This window comes from Lynx canadensis, chromosome A2 (assembly GCF_007474595.2).
Source record: "Lynx canadensis isolate LIC74 chromosome A2, mLynCan4.pri.v2, whole genome shotgun sequence".
Taxonomy (NCBI): domain Eukaryota; kingdom Metazoa; phylum Chordata; class Mammalia; order Carnivora; family Felidae; genus Lynx; species Lynx canadensis.
Genome location: NC_044304.2, coordinates 67,837,102 through 67,852,924, shown reverse-complemented (window position 1 = coordinate 67,852,924; position 15,823 = coordinate 67,837,102).

Sequence of the window (15,823 nt, the reverse complement as noted above, 5' to 3'; positions counted from 1 at the left end):
CATGGAAAACACTGGTGCAAACTGCAGCCTAACAAGTCCAGGCAGCACAAGCCCATTCCTACCTCTGCTTTGCTCCATAATCAGGGCCACAAGCCATCATACCCTCACACTTTTATTTTCCTCGGGAATCTGTTAAGGTGGAGGCTGCTGGCAGTGCAACGTAACAGCATTTACATTCTCTGGGTGGTCCCTCTCAGCAGGCGATGGAAGTGAAATTCTCACGCCCCACTCACGCACTCACAAACGCATCCTGACTTGGGCGAAGGGCCATGCTCCCTTCCTGCCATCCTTCATGCCTAATTCATACTCCTAACCTGTCGTTATTTGCTCCAAATAACTGTGTCTCCAAACTCTTTTATCAGTCGGAGATCAGTTACAAGCTAAAGGGCTAGTTGTCAGGCACTTCATTTTCCTGCAAGGAAGATGCTTGTCTGACGCCTCGCTTTGGAATCTGTCAGCTAAACCTCAGGTAACACTGAAACTAAACCGGTTACAAGTCTCTTTTAAAGACATTGCTACAGATGTTCCAGATGCAAAGCAAAGGGTAGGGATTGCAATGGCAGGCTCGTTGAATTTCAGGTGAGTTTCAGGCCCAGAAGCAGGGACAAGATTGCAGATCTGGGAACGAGCAAACGTCTATGGTGGCCTCTACAGAGTGAGGCCGGAGCTGTGCCCACTGGGAAGGCAGAGACTGCCCTGATTTGTGAGCTCTTAGGCCTAGGGAGAAGGGGAACACAGCTTCATCTCTCTGCCAGCTGGGAAATAAAGGGGTACGGAGAGTGTGGTGATCCTGGTAGCACCGATAGAGGACAGCAAAGGCTGGTTTTCGTGGCCGACATGGTCACACTATGGAAACGTCCAAATGTTTCATATAGCCGTGTTTTCCGCTGGTAACTGATAAACATTTACCAGCCCTTTAATGAATGTAAATATATATGCAGTTCTATACAACAAGTAACACAAAACCTGGAGGTGGTGTTCTAATATCAGATAAAATAGATTTAAGGCAAAAATCTTAATAAAAAACTATGGGTAACATGTAATGATTCATGGAACAACACAACAGGGAATAAAAGTCATGAATGTATATATAAACATGAAATATATAGAGGGAAAATCTATAGTAATACAAGGAAACATGAATAATTGCACAATGAAAAGAAAAATTTTTAGTAAATTTCTCTTAGAAATTGATTAATCAAGCAGGCAATATATTAGTAAGAAGATAGATACTTTGAACAAGAGAAAATAAAGCTCTAAATTTAATTTAATGGGAAATATATATATATACACACACACACATATATATTTTGTGTATATATATATATATATATATGTGTGTGTGTGTGTGTATATATATATATATATATATGCCAAATTTAAACAATAGGGCATTTTATGGGGCACTTGGGTGGCTCAGTCGGTTAAGCATCCAACTTTGACTCAGGTCACGATCTTGCAGTCCATGAGTTCGATCCCCATGTTGGGCTCTGTGCTGACAGCTCAGAGCCTGGAGCCTGCTTTGGATTCTTTGTTTCCCTTTCTCTTTTCCCCTCTCTGCTCTCACTCTATCTCTATCTCTCTGTGTCAAAAATAAATATAAAAAAAGTAAATTAATTAAATAAACAATAAGGCATTTTAACACCCAATTTTGAAGAATATGATAAAAAATGTATTCGTTAGTATTGTATCTGAGTAAGTCAGTTTTTATGTATGTATCCTCGTACATTTTCAGCTTTAAGACAAGTTTGTTTTTTTTTAATGTGATGATTATTATTTTTAGTTTGTGTTTCCGTTTTCCAAGGCTGTGATCAAACTATTCCATGGTGTATCTTATGTTTGTGGACACTCATATTCTGTGGTGAAAGCAGTAGACTTTAAGTCTCATTTTAAAACACACAAAGGATTTCATGCACAGCTGCTTAAGAACTTTTAAAGCACCTTAAAAACCTCCAACCAACCAACCAACCAAACAAACAAAAACTTTTAAAGCAAAGTAGATCCTCAGAAGTCCTAGAAACTTATGCTCCTGTGACAAGAAATGAAATGACAATTCTTGAAACTTTATACCATCATATCTCATGCCAAGGGTCACAGATGCTGAGATAACCGAAAAGAAGCATTGCAAAAATTTGATTAAAGAAATAGACTGAAACCATGGGCAAAACAAGAAATAGATGACACTCCAGCCCAATAAACAAACACTGTGCCCAATAGAATTAGAGACACAGCCAAAAATCTAAATAAAGAATTTCAGTGGGAGGTATTTTTTTAAGGTCAATTTTACCCATCTATACATTGAAGAAGTCACTGTTGTTGTGAACCCAGAGGATCTTTTGACAGTTACCAGTGTGGAGGTGCAAAAGGAGCCTTGAACTCATAGTATTCTGCAAATATTTGCCCATTTAAAGAAGTGGAGATGGGGTTTTTCAAGAATAACCCACTGAAAGTAGTTCACGTGCCCAAGTCGAGACGGGGCAAATATAAGGATTTGTCCAATCAGAGGCTTTCTCCCACACATGACAGTGCAATATATAAACAGGAACATTCTGACTGACACATGAACACTTAGGGGATATATTTGTTAAGGCCAGTCAATTGCCAACCATATTAAAAGCAAATTATTGAAGACGCTTCCTTTAACTCAGCTCTATGGATATGTGAGCAGAGATTAAGTCATTGTTTCCGTGTTTATTTCCCTGATTTTTACTGAGGGAAAGATTCTTATTTTATTAATATCATGAGAACTTCAAAAGCTTTTTAACTAAACTTTTCAATATGAAATATTTTCCTAGGCAAAGTGTAGAAGATTGTTTGAAGAAAACCACATCTTGAAATGACAAGTTATTCATCGCTGGTCATTTACATTATTTCTGAGTAAGAATATTTTGGCTCAGTGTTCAGAGCCAAAGATTTAAATTCATTAAATCTTTGCCTTCATTTTGCTACTCTACACATCTGAGTTTGGATTCTCAGTGCCAGACAACATCAAAAAGTCTTAAAAAACAATTTTATTTTATTTATTTAAAAATAATGTTTTTAAGGTTTATTTTATTTTTGAGAGCGAGAGACAGAGCGCGAGCAGGGGAGGGGCAGAGAGAGAGAGACACAGAATCTGAAACAGGCTCCGGGCTCCGAGCTGTCAGCACAGAGCCTGATGCAGGGCTGGAACTCACAGTCCGCGAGATCATGACCTGAGCTGAAGTCCGACGCTTAACTGACTGAGCCACCCAGGAGCCCCCCAAACAATTTTCTTTTAGACATAGAACCAGTGTGGCATGTTTCCCAAGCAACACTGAGCCAAATATCCTTTCATTAGTGACTAATCATAAATATTTCAAGATGTCTCATTAGATAACTTATTTTTAGTGAACATTTTTGCAATGTTTGCATGTGCTTTTACGATCTATTATTTATATTTTGGAAGTTAATTTTTAATTTAATAGGTTGTTTTGTTACCTTTTATTTATGCGAATTACTGGTTTTACATTAATGCTAATGATATATAACTTTCATTTTAAGTATGTTTTGTAATTCAAAGTAGAATCTATGTAAAGTAAAATAATACTAGATTTTGATATATGTTGTCAACCATTATCTCCAGATTATGCAATTGGTAAACAAATAAATAAAGCTTGGAAAATATTTTGCCATATAATAATGACTCAAACATTCTAGTGTCCCTGTTATACAAAACGCTGTGTAAGAAAGAGGAGAAGGGAGATCTCTTTTCACAAACAAAAATTAATTGTTTTTCTAATCAAGGTTAGGCTCTGTGGCTGGAAATTTTGCATATGCTATCTCATTAAATTCTTGTAAAAATCTGAGATTCACTTTTGTACCTCTTAGTGTTAAGGCGAGAAAATAAAGCCCAAAGTGGCCAATAACTTGAAGTTACACTTAATAGTCAATCATGTGAGACATATTTGAATACCAGGCTTTCTCACTGTACTATACGCTGCTCAAGTGCATGTATCAATAGGAAAATGGGCATGAACCATGTGATGCCTTCCCCTTAGGCACCCATACCAGAGATGGGCGTAATAAAAAATAGCATGTTTCAATGTGATTACTCTGTAGCAGCATTCAAAGCTAAATTCTGCTCTGGGCCTCAAGACAGGGAAGAGGAATTGACTGCTGCTCACAACCTGAAAGATGGACTGGAATCTTCACACAGAGGAGAGTGAGAAGGTCAGTCTGAGCAGAGATGCTCCGATTGTTAGAAAGAAAGGGTATGGCGTAAGGACCTAACAAGCAATTGCAAAAAATAAATTTGGATGCTTCAAAATGAAAATCATAAGATTTCTCTGCAGCAGATGCTGTCACCGAGATGTTGGTGACCATGGGCTTCCCCTCTGCCACTTGCCTATGGAGGAGTCCTGGGGCTGGTTCCACCCCACAGAGTGAGGGGAGAACAGAGTGTGCGGTTTCCAGATCGGAGCAGGGAAAAGGATACACCATGCCATGGTTGTGTCTGCCCTGCTGTGGCAACATACAAGATGTGCGTTGCAGTGGCCATGTTCACCATCAGTGCTCCCTGCATTCCCGTTCTCCTATCTGATCATATTCGTTATGACGGACTGTGCTAGTTGCATTAGGCACCGTATGTTTGATAAATGAGCCTTTAGTGTGTAAGGTCGCTGAGATTTAGGGATACGCTTGTTACTATAACAAAACTCGGGATTCTAATTCAAGCACAATAAACGTATAACTAAAATGATGAATTGGGAAAATAATTGCCAAATAAGGTGGGAAGGTGCTAAAATCAATACCACGAAAAGTTCACACCAATTAGAAGATGATTAAGCCCCCACTAAACAAAAGTCTCAAAATATGACGAAGATGCGACATATTACATAGCGCCAAATTATGTGAATGGATGTCCTTTCTTCATTAGCAATTAAAGGGGTGAAGATTTAAGCAGCCACACATATTAACTAGTTTGTCTTCAAAGTTCACTGTTATCCCAAATGATTACACTAAGGACTTGAAGAATATACCACAAAATATGGCAGGCGTCTGCTGTGGTTGGGGGCTGCATAAGTTCTCTTCACTTTCTCCACTGGGCTTTTGGACACTTCTGACAGTTTTCAATAAGCATGCAATGATTTTGTTATCAGGAGAACTTCATTTAAAAACTGAAATCATTGGGACACCTGGCTGCATCAGTCAGTAGAGCTTGTGACTCTTGATCTCAGGTTGAGAGTTCAAGCCCCATGTTAACATGTAGAGTTTACTTAAGATAAAAAAAAAAAAAAAGGAAATTAAAAAAAAATGGAAGTATTTAGGACAATATTTGATTAGTACCTATATAGTGAAAGCTTTTATAGGTATGGAGACATTTCAGGAATTCCAAAAGAATGTATCAATCAATGTAAATATATTTTAAAAGTATTTGAGTCTTTAAAACATTATTAATAAATTGAAAGGGACACCTGGATAGTTTAATTGGTTAAGCCTCTGACTTTGGCTCAGGTCATGATCTCACAGTTTGTGAGTTCGAGCCCCGGGTTGGGCTCTGTGCTGACAGCTCAGAGCCTGGAGCCAGCTTCGGATTCTGTGTCTCCCTCTCTTTCTGCCCTTCCCCTCCTCTCTCTCTCTCTCTCTCTCTCTCTCTCTCTCTCTCTCTCTCAAAAATAAATAAACATTAAAAGAAATGAACAAGACATTTTGTGTAAAAATGAAATAGGATTCAAAAGCTCCATATAGTTCAAAAGAGTGGGATCAAATTATGTTAACAATCTATAAATATCTAAATGTCCAGAAAGGTGAAAGAAGAGAACCAGGGGACCTTGCTGGTAATGGGGATGGGTAATGGGTAAAGAAACCACCCAGCCTGCTCCAGATCTGGGTCCCTGCCAGCACTGGGGGTAGCGTGGGGTCAGTCTCCACATCCACCCAGTTTGGGCTTCCCTTGGACTGAGATGCTCTGAGTCTGTCCTGAGCCGGTAACTATTCCTCCTGTGCCCTTTGGTGTTGGAAGCACTCTGCAGACAGTGACCTGGCAACACTTCTTTTGTGACAAAAATGTGTCCTACTGAGACTAGAGAGAGTGCAATAAATTGTCACTTCTGCCATAAAAATATGACCAGAAGAGAGAAGTCATGTCTTGAGTGAACTTCGCACATTGAAAATGTCACAAGGGAGTTTTCTACTAGCCGTGGAAGCTGTAAAAACAGATTAAATTCTAGCGCCAGAGATATCATTACAAATCTTATAAAAAAGATCAAGATGGATACAGGGCTGCCTCTATAATTCGAACCTCTCAGATCTCTCAAGGTTCAGCAGGGAACATTAAATAAGAGTGAAGCATCCACAACTGACAGCAGGGAAAACTCTCAAGGGGATACTCTATCTTCTGGATAACACATTTAAAAGTCTCTTCCATTGAAAGGAAACTTTTTCAAGGCATTTACCTGAACATTCCAACATGTCTCCTGTTTCAGAAGGTCCGCGAAACATGTCTGTGCCAATCTTCAACCGTGTGGAAATTCTGAGCAAAATACTGAATGTTTGTATTCGTGTTGATCTTAAATTGTTACTGGTTGTGAGGACTGTGTTAATCTTCAGTTTGATGAAGACATAAAACATCTGTTGAAGAACCATATCAAATAAATTTGCAAACGGTAGTCACTGGTAAGGGGGTTTGGTAAAAATGGCAGCCCAGGAACAAATCCAACACAGCACCAGCTAAAAATAATCATTGCTTTTTATTTTATTTTTATTTTTAAAATGTATTATTATTATTTTTAATGTTTTTTAACTTTGTTTATTATTGAGAGACAGAGAGATAGAGCGTGAGTGGGGGAGGGGCAGAGAGAGAGGGAGACACAGAATCCGAAGCGGGCTCCAGGCTCCGAACGGTCAGCACAGAGCGCGACGCAGGGCTTGAACTCACAGACTGCGAGATCATGACCTGAGCCCAAGTCAGACACTTAACCGACTGAGCCACCAAGGAGTCCCCAAAGTAATCATTGCTTTTTAAATGATTGGAAACAAAACAAAACCAAACCAAACAAGGATTAATAATATTTTGTGACATATGAACATATATGGAATTCAAATTTAAGGGTTTGTAAATAAAATTTTAAAAAAATGTTTATGATTTTGAGAGAGAGAGAGAGAAAGCATGAGTGGGGTGGGTGGGAGAGGGCAGAAAGACAGGGAGAGAGAGAATCCCACACAGGCTCTGCAATGTCAGCACAGAGCCTAACGTGGGATTCAATCTCCCAAACCATGAGATCATGACTTGAGTTGAAATCAAGAGTCAGATGCTTAAATGAGTGAGCCATCCAGTTACCCCAAATAAAGTGTTACTGTTCTATAAGTATACAAATAATAATGTCCTGCATTGTGATATATTTGTACAGAGTATAAAATGCCAATATACTATTAGCTAAAAATTATTTACTACCTAGCCCTTAACAGCAGAACTTTGCTGAATTCTAATGTGAATCATCTTACCTGCAAATATCTTATTTTCATACTTGTTTCTTTCATTTTGTTATAAAATACAAAAGAGTTTAACCTTCCTGCATTTCAACCACATGCTTAGTTTAAAAATATAAATCATAAGATATTGGGAGAAAAAAATCAAATTGGTATCTATTATTTGAAAATAATAAAAGACAAACAAACAGCGGTAAAAATTCAAGCCATGAAATTTAAAAGGCGTCAAGACAAGGCAAGGCCTGGGATATTCAAAGGAACATCACCTGGTCTTTCACTTTCCAGATGAAATATTGAGACAAGAAAATGGGTCTAAAATTTAAGACTTCCCATTAATATCAACCAAATCATGGGAAAAAAAAAAGACTGAGGACTGGTTCAGCAGGTTGGAGAAAATAATAAAGCCAATGCAACAGAGGGGGCTTTCAGTGAAGGCAGGATGCATTTTCAGAGATGCATCTTTGCCAAATCCACAGTGAACTGGAGGAAATATACCCCCAGGGGCAGGACTGGCCTCTTGCTGGGCAAGGAGGATGTTAATGAACCAGACCTCCAGGCACTTTCATGGGAGATAGAAGCAAGTCAGCCATGGGGAGAGGATACAGAAAAGAGCTCCTTCTTGTCTCACAGCACTAAATAATTGCAGAAAAGCAGAGAATTGCATTCACCAGGAAATAAAGTGGAAAATAATGATATTTATACCCAGTCAGATTGCTACGTACACACAACACAATGGTCAGAGATCCTCAAAGGGAAAACAAAAACAAAAACAGAAACAATCAAGCAGCAGTAACCAAATAGATGTGGGAAAATGGCACCCAGTTCCAATTCAAACCAAAGCAAACCAAACGAAGCAAGCAACAACAACAACAAAACAACAACAACAAAAGTAGCGAAATGGAAAAACAAAATGAGCCAGTACTAGATAAATCATAAGAGAAATGTCAGAAATGGAAAAGTTGTTGCAGAAAGGGGAAGATGAAAAGTACTGAGTCCGCTTCACTATAGAATTAAGTCTGCATAACTACTAGAAGGATGCAGTTTCCATGAGGACAGTAAATATTATAAATCTTCCCAGCCTAAGACCGGGAAACCTAAACACAGTTAGGATGTGCAGGAGAAACAGTGTGACCAAATTAAAGTCCAGTTATATGATTTTTAATAGCAGATATCAATCAATAATACTACAAGTCATTTGAAATATGGTATAAAACATTTTTACCAAAATCTCTGTGTGTGCACCTAAAACTAATGTAACATTGTATGTCGGTCATACTAAAAAACAAACTAGCCAAGGAACTAAGTAAGTAATAACCACCTTTGAGAACATGTATGCCTATATAGCTATTAATTGAATTGTGAAAGCATGCATGTTTTAAAAATTCTTCACAGTTTTCTATGTTAAATTTCTCCTTGATGTGTATATAGAATAATTAAAATGATGGAAGCTTAATTTAAATATTTTTTTAATGTTTATTAATTTTGGACAGAGAGAGACACAGAGGACGAGCAGGGGAGGAGCAGAGAGAGACAGAGACACAGAATCTGAAGCAGGCTTCATCCAGGCTCTGAGTTTTCAGCACAGAGCCTGACACAGGGCTCGAACTCACAAACGGTGAGATCATGACCTGAGCAGAAGTGGGATGCTTAACCACCTGAGCCACCCAGGCGCCCTCATGGAAGCCTAATCTAAAACTGGGGGTGATACTGTTGAGAAACACAGACAAAAGAGTGAAAAACAGTAACGTAAAAAATATTTTTAAAATCATGATTAGTGAAAAGACATACAGAAGGGAAAATTCTCTAAAAGCTTGGGTCATCCCAATATTTACAGAGGTTGTGGAATACAGGTCGTTTTTGCTGTTTTTTATTTTTATTTTTAACATTTTCTTTATTTTAACAATTTTTGCCTTTATATTTTAAAGAGTTAAAAAATATTTATGCTTTTATTTTCAGTTCACGATTTCTATTTAATGATTTTGAGAACTTAGAAAATAGAAGTAAATAGATAAAAAAAATCAACAATTGAGCACACCAAGGCAAGCCACTACAGTGAAAATAACAGGGCCTATGTTCACAACGCCACCATTGATAGTTTTCTTGTCAATAATACAATGTAACTCTGCACTAATCAATTTCCCAACCAGTATTTTTCTGTATCTTTCCATATCTATAAATACTTTTTTGTAGCAATCTTTTAATATTCGAATAGACCTCCATTTTGAATATTCCCTTGTTTTCCACGCTGTGAACAACAAAACTTGTTTTTACTTCTCTCCTACCCTCATTGTATCTATTCATTAATCCAGAAAATATTTACTGGCTGCCCAAACTGCTGTTTCAGCTCCTTTCTGGGAACAATGGTGGAGCTACAATGATGGAGAAGATACCTTCCCTGCCTAATGGCTCTGACAGCACAGGAGTTCATCAAAAACAAGTAGCTGGCGTTCCTTGCCCTCCACATCCTCAGCAACACTTGTTATTTCTTTTCTTTTCCATTGTAGCCATTCTGACAGGTGTGAGGTGATATCTCATGGTGGTTTGAATTTTCATTTCACTGATGGTGAGGGATGTTGAGCATCTTTTTGTGTATGTGTTGCCCCTCTGGATGTCTTCTTTGGAAAAATGTCTATTCAGGCCTTCTGGACATTTTTTAACCAGATTGTTTTGTTTTGTGTTGTTTGGGCTTTTTTTGATTGCTTTTTGGTGGTGTTGGATTGTATAAGTTATGTATATATCTTGAATATTAACCCTTTATCAGATACATCATTTATCAGATATATCCTGTCCTGTTCAGTAAGTTGCTGTTTTGTTTGGTTGATGAATTCCTTTACTGTGCAAAAGCTTTTTGAAAATTTTGATGTAGCCCCAATGCTTTATTTTTGCTTTTGTTTCCTTACTTAGGAAACATACCTAGAAAAGTATAGCTATGGATGATGTCAGGGAAACTGCTGCCTGTGTTCTCTTCTAGGATATTTATGGTTTCAGGTCTCACACTTAAGTCTTCAGTCCATTTGGAGTCTATTTTCGTGTATGGTGTTAGAAAGTGGTCCCATTTCATTCCGTGCCTATAGATTTCAAGACCTCCCAGCCCCATTTGTTGAAGAGACTGTCTTTCCCCCATTGTATATTTTTGCCTCCAAAAAGTTTATTTCTGGGCTCTCTATTCTGTTCCAATGAACTCTGTGTCTATTTTTGTGTCTGTGCCATATTGTTTTGGTTATTACAGCTAAGTGGTATATCTCAAAATCAAGAATTATGATACCTCCAGCTTTAGTCTTTCTCAAATCGTGAGGATATGGAGAAAAAGGAATTTTTTTTTTTTTGCACTGTCAGTGGGGATGTAAATTGGTACAACCACTGTGGAAAACTTTATAGATGTTTCTTAGAAAACTAAAAATAGAAATCCTCTATGATTCAGTAATTCCACTGTGGCTATTTACCTAAAGAACATGAAAACACTAATGAGAAAAGATATAGGCACTCCTGTGTTTATTGCAGCATATTTATAATAGCCAAGATCCATAAGTCAGACTGAGAAAGAGGAATGCCATATGATTTTACTCATATGTGACTCTAAAAAAAAAAAAAAAAAAAAAATAGAACAAATGAATAAACAAACAAGAAGAAAAATCAAACCTATAAATACAGAGAACACTAATGGTGACCAGAGATGCCAAGGGGTCGAGGGGAGGGGCAAAATGTATGAAGGGAAGTGGGAGATACAGGCTTCCAGTTATGGAATGAATAAGTCACAGAAATAAAAGCCATAGCATGTTGAGTATAATCAATAATATCATAAAAGCATGGTATAGTGACAGACAGTAGCTACATTTGTGAATATAGCATAATGTACACAGATATCAAATCACTATGTTGTGCACTCAAAACTAACGTAACTCAAAATTGTTTAATGTAGAAATAAATAAAGCACAGTTGACCCTTGAGCAACCTGGGGGTTAGGGGTATGGACACAGTCAAAAATCCATGTATAATTTTTGACTCTTCTAAAACTTAAATACTAGTAGCCTATCACTGACCAGAAGGCTTACCAAAAACATAAACAGTTGATTAACATATATTTTTTAGGGGCGCCTGGGTGGCTCAGTCAGTTAAGCGCCCAACTTCGGCTCAGGTCATGATCTCACAGTTCGTGGGCTCGAGCCCCGCGTCGGGCTCTGTGCTGACAACTCGGAGCCTGGAGCCTGCTTCAACTCTGTGCCTTCCTCTCTTTCTGCCCCTCCCCTGCTCACACTCCCTCTTTTTCTCTCAAAAATAAATAAAACATTAAAAAAACCATACATTTTTATATTATGTGTTCTTTTACTGAAGTAAATTGGAAAAAATAAAATGTTACTAATAAAATCATAAGGAAGAGAAAATACATTAACAGTACTGTATTTATGGGAAAAAAAGTCCACATAAAATGGACCCATGCAGGTCAAACATGTTGTTCAAGGGTCACCTGGGGTACTACCTAACTTGTTTGACAATGTTTTAAATGATTAAACTATGGGAGGTCTAGAGGCCTAAGTGTTCAAGGATTCAAACAGTCAACTTTTTATTTATTTATTTTTTTGAGAGAGAGAGAGCACACGAATAGGGGAGGGATAGAGGAGAGAGAGGAACTCAAGTAGGCGCCATGCCCAGTGCGGGGCTCAATCTGGGGCTGATCTCTCAACCTTGGGATCATGACTTGAGCCTAGAAATCAAGAGTCAGATGATTAACTGAGTGAGCCACCGACGGAGTTAAACAGTTAACTTTATGACTATTTGCCTTCCATTAAAGATATCTGAATTATAGGGCACCTGGGTGGCTCAGGTGGTTAAGCGTTTGACTTTGGCTCAGGTCATGATGTCACAGTTTGTGAGCTCAAGCCCTGCATTGGCTCTCTGCCATAGGCAAGGAGCCCACTTTGGATCCTCTGTCCTCCTCTCTCTCTGCCCCGCCCCCACTCCTGTTTTGTTTCCCTCCCCCCACTCTCCTTCAAAAATAAATAAAACACTTAAAAAATGAAATAAAGATATCTGAATTGAAGATGCTTGTAACACTAAGCAATGTGTTTCTAAAAAATAATAATACAAGAAAGGAAGACACAACAACAACAAACAGTTAACAGAACAGTGTGATAAGTGTGGCAATTTTTAAACAAGAAAATCAGGGATCTTTTTTATTTTCTTTTGTTTTTCACTTTCAGAATCTGGAAGCTAGGCCAGTACTGCACCGGGAGCTCAGAAATAATCTTGAATTCATTGTTGAATAGATGTGTGGCTGAATCTGTAAATGAATTACAGGAGGTAATAGAAAGTCCTAGGGAGTATTATGTTGCTTGTTTTTATACTTAGAAATCCATGTTTGCTATTCTTATTCGTATCTTACCTTCGCATTTCTCCTCTTTTCCTCTTCCTTTCATCTTCTCTTTCTTCTCCCTTCTGATAATTTTCTAGCATTCTATTCAATTTCAAACATTATCAAAGTCTCAAATTTTTCCATATGGCTTTGTCATGTCAAAAAAATCCTTGCTTTATCAAGGATACATAAATATACATCAATTCCTTTCATAGTTTTATCATTTGTATATTAAATTTTACATTTATTTTTAAGTGACTTTGGAATATACTAAAAATCTAATTTAATGCATTTCCAAACTGTTAAGCACTTAGCTACGTGCCATTAATTAACTAAGCCATCTGACCCTGTTGCTATGGAATGTTAGTTTGTCTCTCCATCTACCCTTCCACCATTTATCTGTCTGTCTGTCTCATTCTACTGGCTGGTACTTGACCATAGGAAAGCCATTACATTTTAAAATGCTAATTTATTTTCACAGTTCATCAACTTTCAAGTTTCTAAAGCTTAATACATTTCGATTCAAGATTTCATTTAAAATCAGGATTAGAGGGGCGCCTGGGTGGCTCGGTTGATTAAAGGTCCAACTTCAGCTCAGGTCATGATCTCGTGGTTTGTGAGTTCGAGCCGCTGTGCTGTGCTGACAGCTCAGAGCCTGAAGCCTGCTTCAGATTCTGGGTCTCCCTCTCTCTCTCTGCCCCTCCCCTGCTTACATGCTCTGTTTCTGTCTCTGTCTCTCTCTCTCTCAAAAATAAATAAACATTAAAAAAAAATTTTAATCAAGATTAGGTGTTGAATTGAAATGTGTTTATTTTGTAATGTGTACATTTGGTAAAAAAAAAAATCATGACTTCTATGCCTTGTCAGTTGTGTTTATAAACGTTAATATATATCCTCTGTGCCTCATTTAATGTTTCAGGATGTCTTACCTTACATACTTTGCTTGTTACATCTTTTAAACATATACAATCTCTCTAGTTGACTGTGTATAAAGTAAAAAATTCGAGTTTTAATACAATCTAATAATTCTAGTATTTAGTAAGGATGGAACATTTGAATCTATTTAAACGCATTCTCATAATTAAATAATGCTTTTACTCTGTCATCCTGTTTCATGATTTTTCCATGTTTTTTAGCTGTTTCCTACTTTTTGCTACTTCAATACACTTCTTTATTTGTGCATTTCTATATGTACAGATATGGTCATAGCAACCTTCTTTATAATGGTTGAAGATTGAAAATAACTTGAATATCATTTAATAGCCCCATTGATGAATAGATTACAGTATATTTAGGTAATGTTATACTATGTGAAACAAATCCTGGGAAGATAAACCAACCAATCTTGGAGAAATATTTTGATAAAAAATGACTATGTTTGGGGCAACTGCGGGGCTCAGTTGGTTAAGCGACCAGCTTCAGCTCAGGTCATGATCTCAGGGTTTGTGAGTTCAAGCCCATATGGGGCTTTGCACTGATAGTGTGGAAGCTCTTTGGGATTCTCTCTCTCCCTCTCTCTCTGCCCCTCCCCCACTTGTGTGCCTTATCTCTCTCTCTCTTTCTCAAAATAAATAAGTAAACTTAAAAAAAATACTTATGTTCAATTCAATCTATTTCATGGTTATTTGTCGATACATAGGTTCTTAGTGTTTCATCTTTGTCTACGTTTCTTCTTAAACTTATCGGTAGTCTCATGATTTTCTAAAATTAATAAATAGTGTCTTCTTAGAGACATTTAAAGCAGCATTTATTTAGTGCTTACTGTGCTGCAATATTTCTTGGTAGTAAAGAGGCTTCATATTTCCAACTTTTATAACCAACACAAACTAATAATAAAATTAATAATTATTTTACAGGGTTAACTGTATGCCAGACTTCTTTACATAATTAATACAGATGATCCTTTTCAAACCGACGAGGTGAACATACTTTTATCCCCCTTTTACAACTGAGGGTACTGAGGACAGAGAGTTTCAATGACTCGGCAAAATTATACGGCTAACAGGGACGCACTAGTATCTAGAGATGTCACTTACGAAAAAGAAGCAAATGATGTTCATATTGCCCCTACCCTGAAATACAGTAATCAACATGGTAGTTATTTTGTCTGACAGGTGATCTATAATGGTCTTTTTCATTTCAAACAATTTCTTACAATTTTGTGCCAGCCTGGAGCTAATATTTTTCTATCTTTGAATTAACCTACAAATAACCCAGTTTGCTTCAATAACTGTTAGTCATTATTATATTCTCTATTCTCCTGCATTATACTAAGCACATTATAAATGACCACCCTACATAGTGAAGGAAATGATTTGTCTTTGTTTTTAAAACTTAAAGCATAAATCTTCATAGTATCTCTGTGAGGAAGTTAAAAATATTATCTTCATTATTTTTAGGAAGACATTTGGATAAATGTATCTAAAAATCTTAGTAGACAAAGAATTTAGAAATTGGAAACCATTTATGTTCCATTCCTGAGAAAACTTACAGAAGCTGAGCATCAAGGGAATATTGTTATGACACAAAATATATTTATCGACCAGATTAATTTAGTTTTAAATGCCCATTTTTGATTGAACAAATATTTATTAAACATATACTTAATTGTAGGCAAAATCTCTGCTCCTGTGGACTTTCTAATCTCGTAGAGGGAGGTAGTCAATAAATAATGGAATATTTAAGGGTACCAGGGTGGCTTAGTCAGTTAAGCGTCTGACTTTGGGTCATGATCTCACGGTTGGTGAGTTCGAACCCCAAGTCAGGCTCTGTGCTGATGGGTCGGAGCCTGGAGCCTGCTTCGTATTCTATGTCTCCCTCTCTCTCTGTCCCTCCCCCAGTCGTGCTCTGTCTCTCTCTCTCTCTCTCTCTCTCAAAAATAAACATTAAAAAATTTTTAATAAATAAGTAAATTTTAAATTATGTAATATATTGGATGAGCTCTGTGAAGAAAACTAAAACAGGAGAGAAATGGAGGAAAATGAAAGGACTTTGATTTAGAAATACTAAATACATAGGTATGCT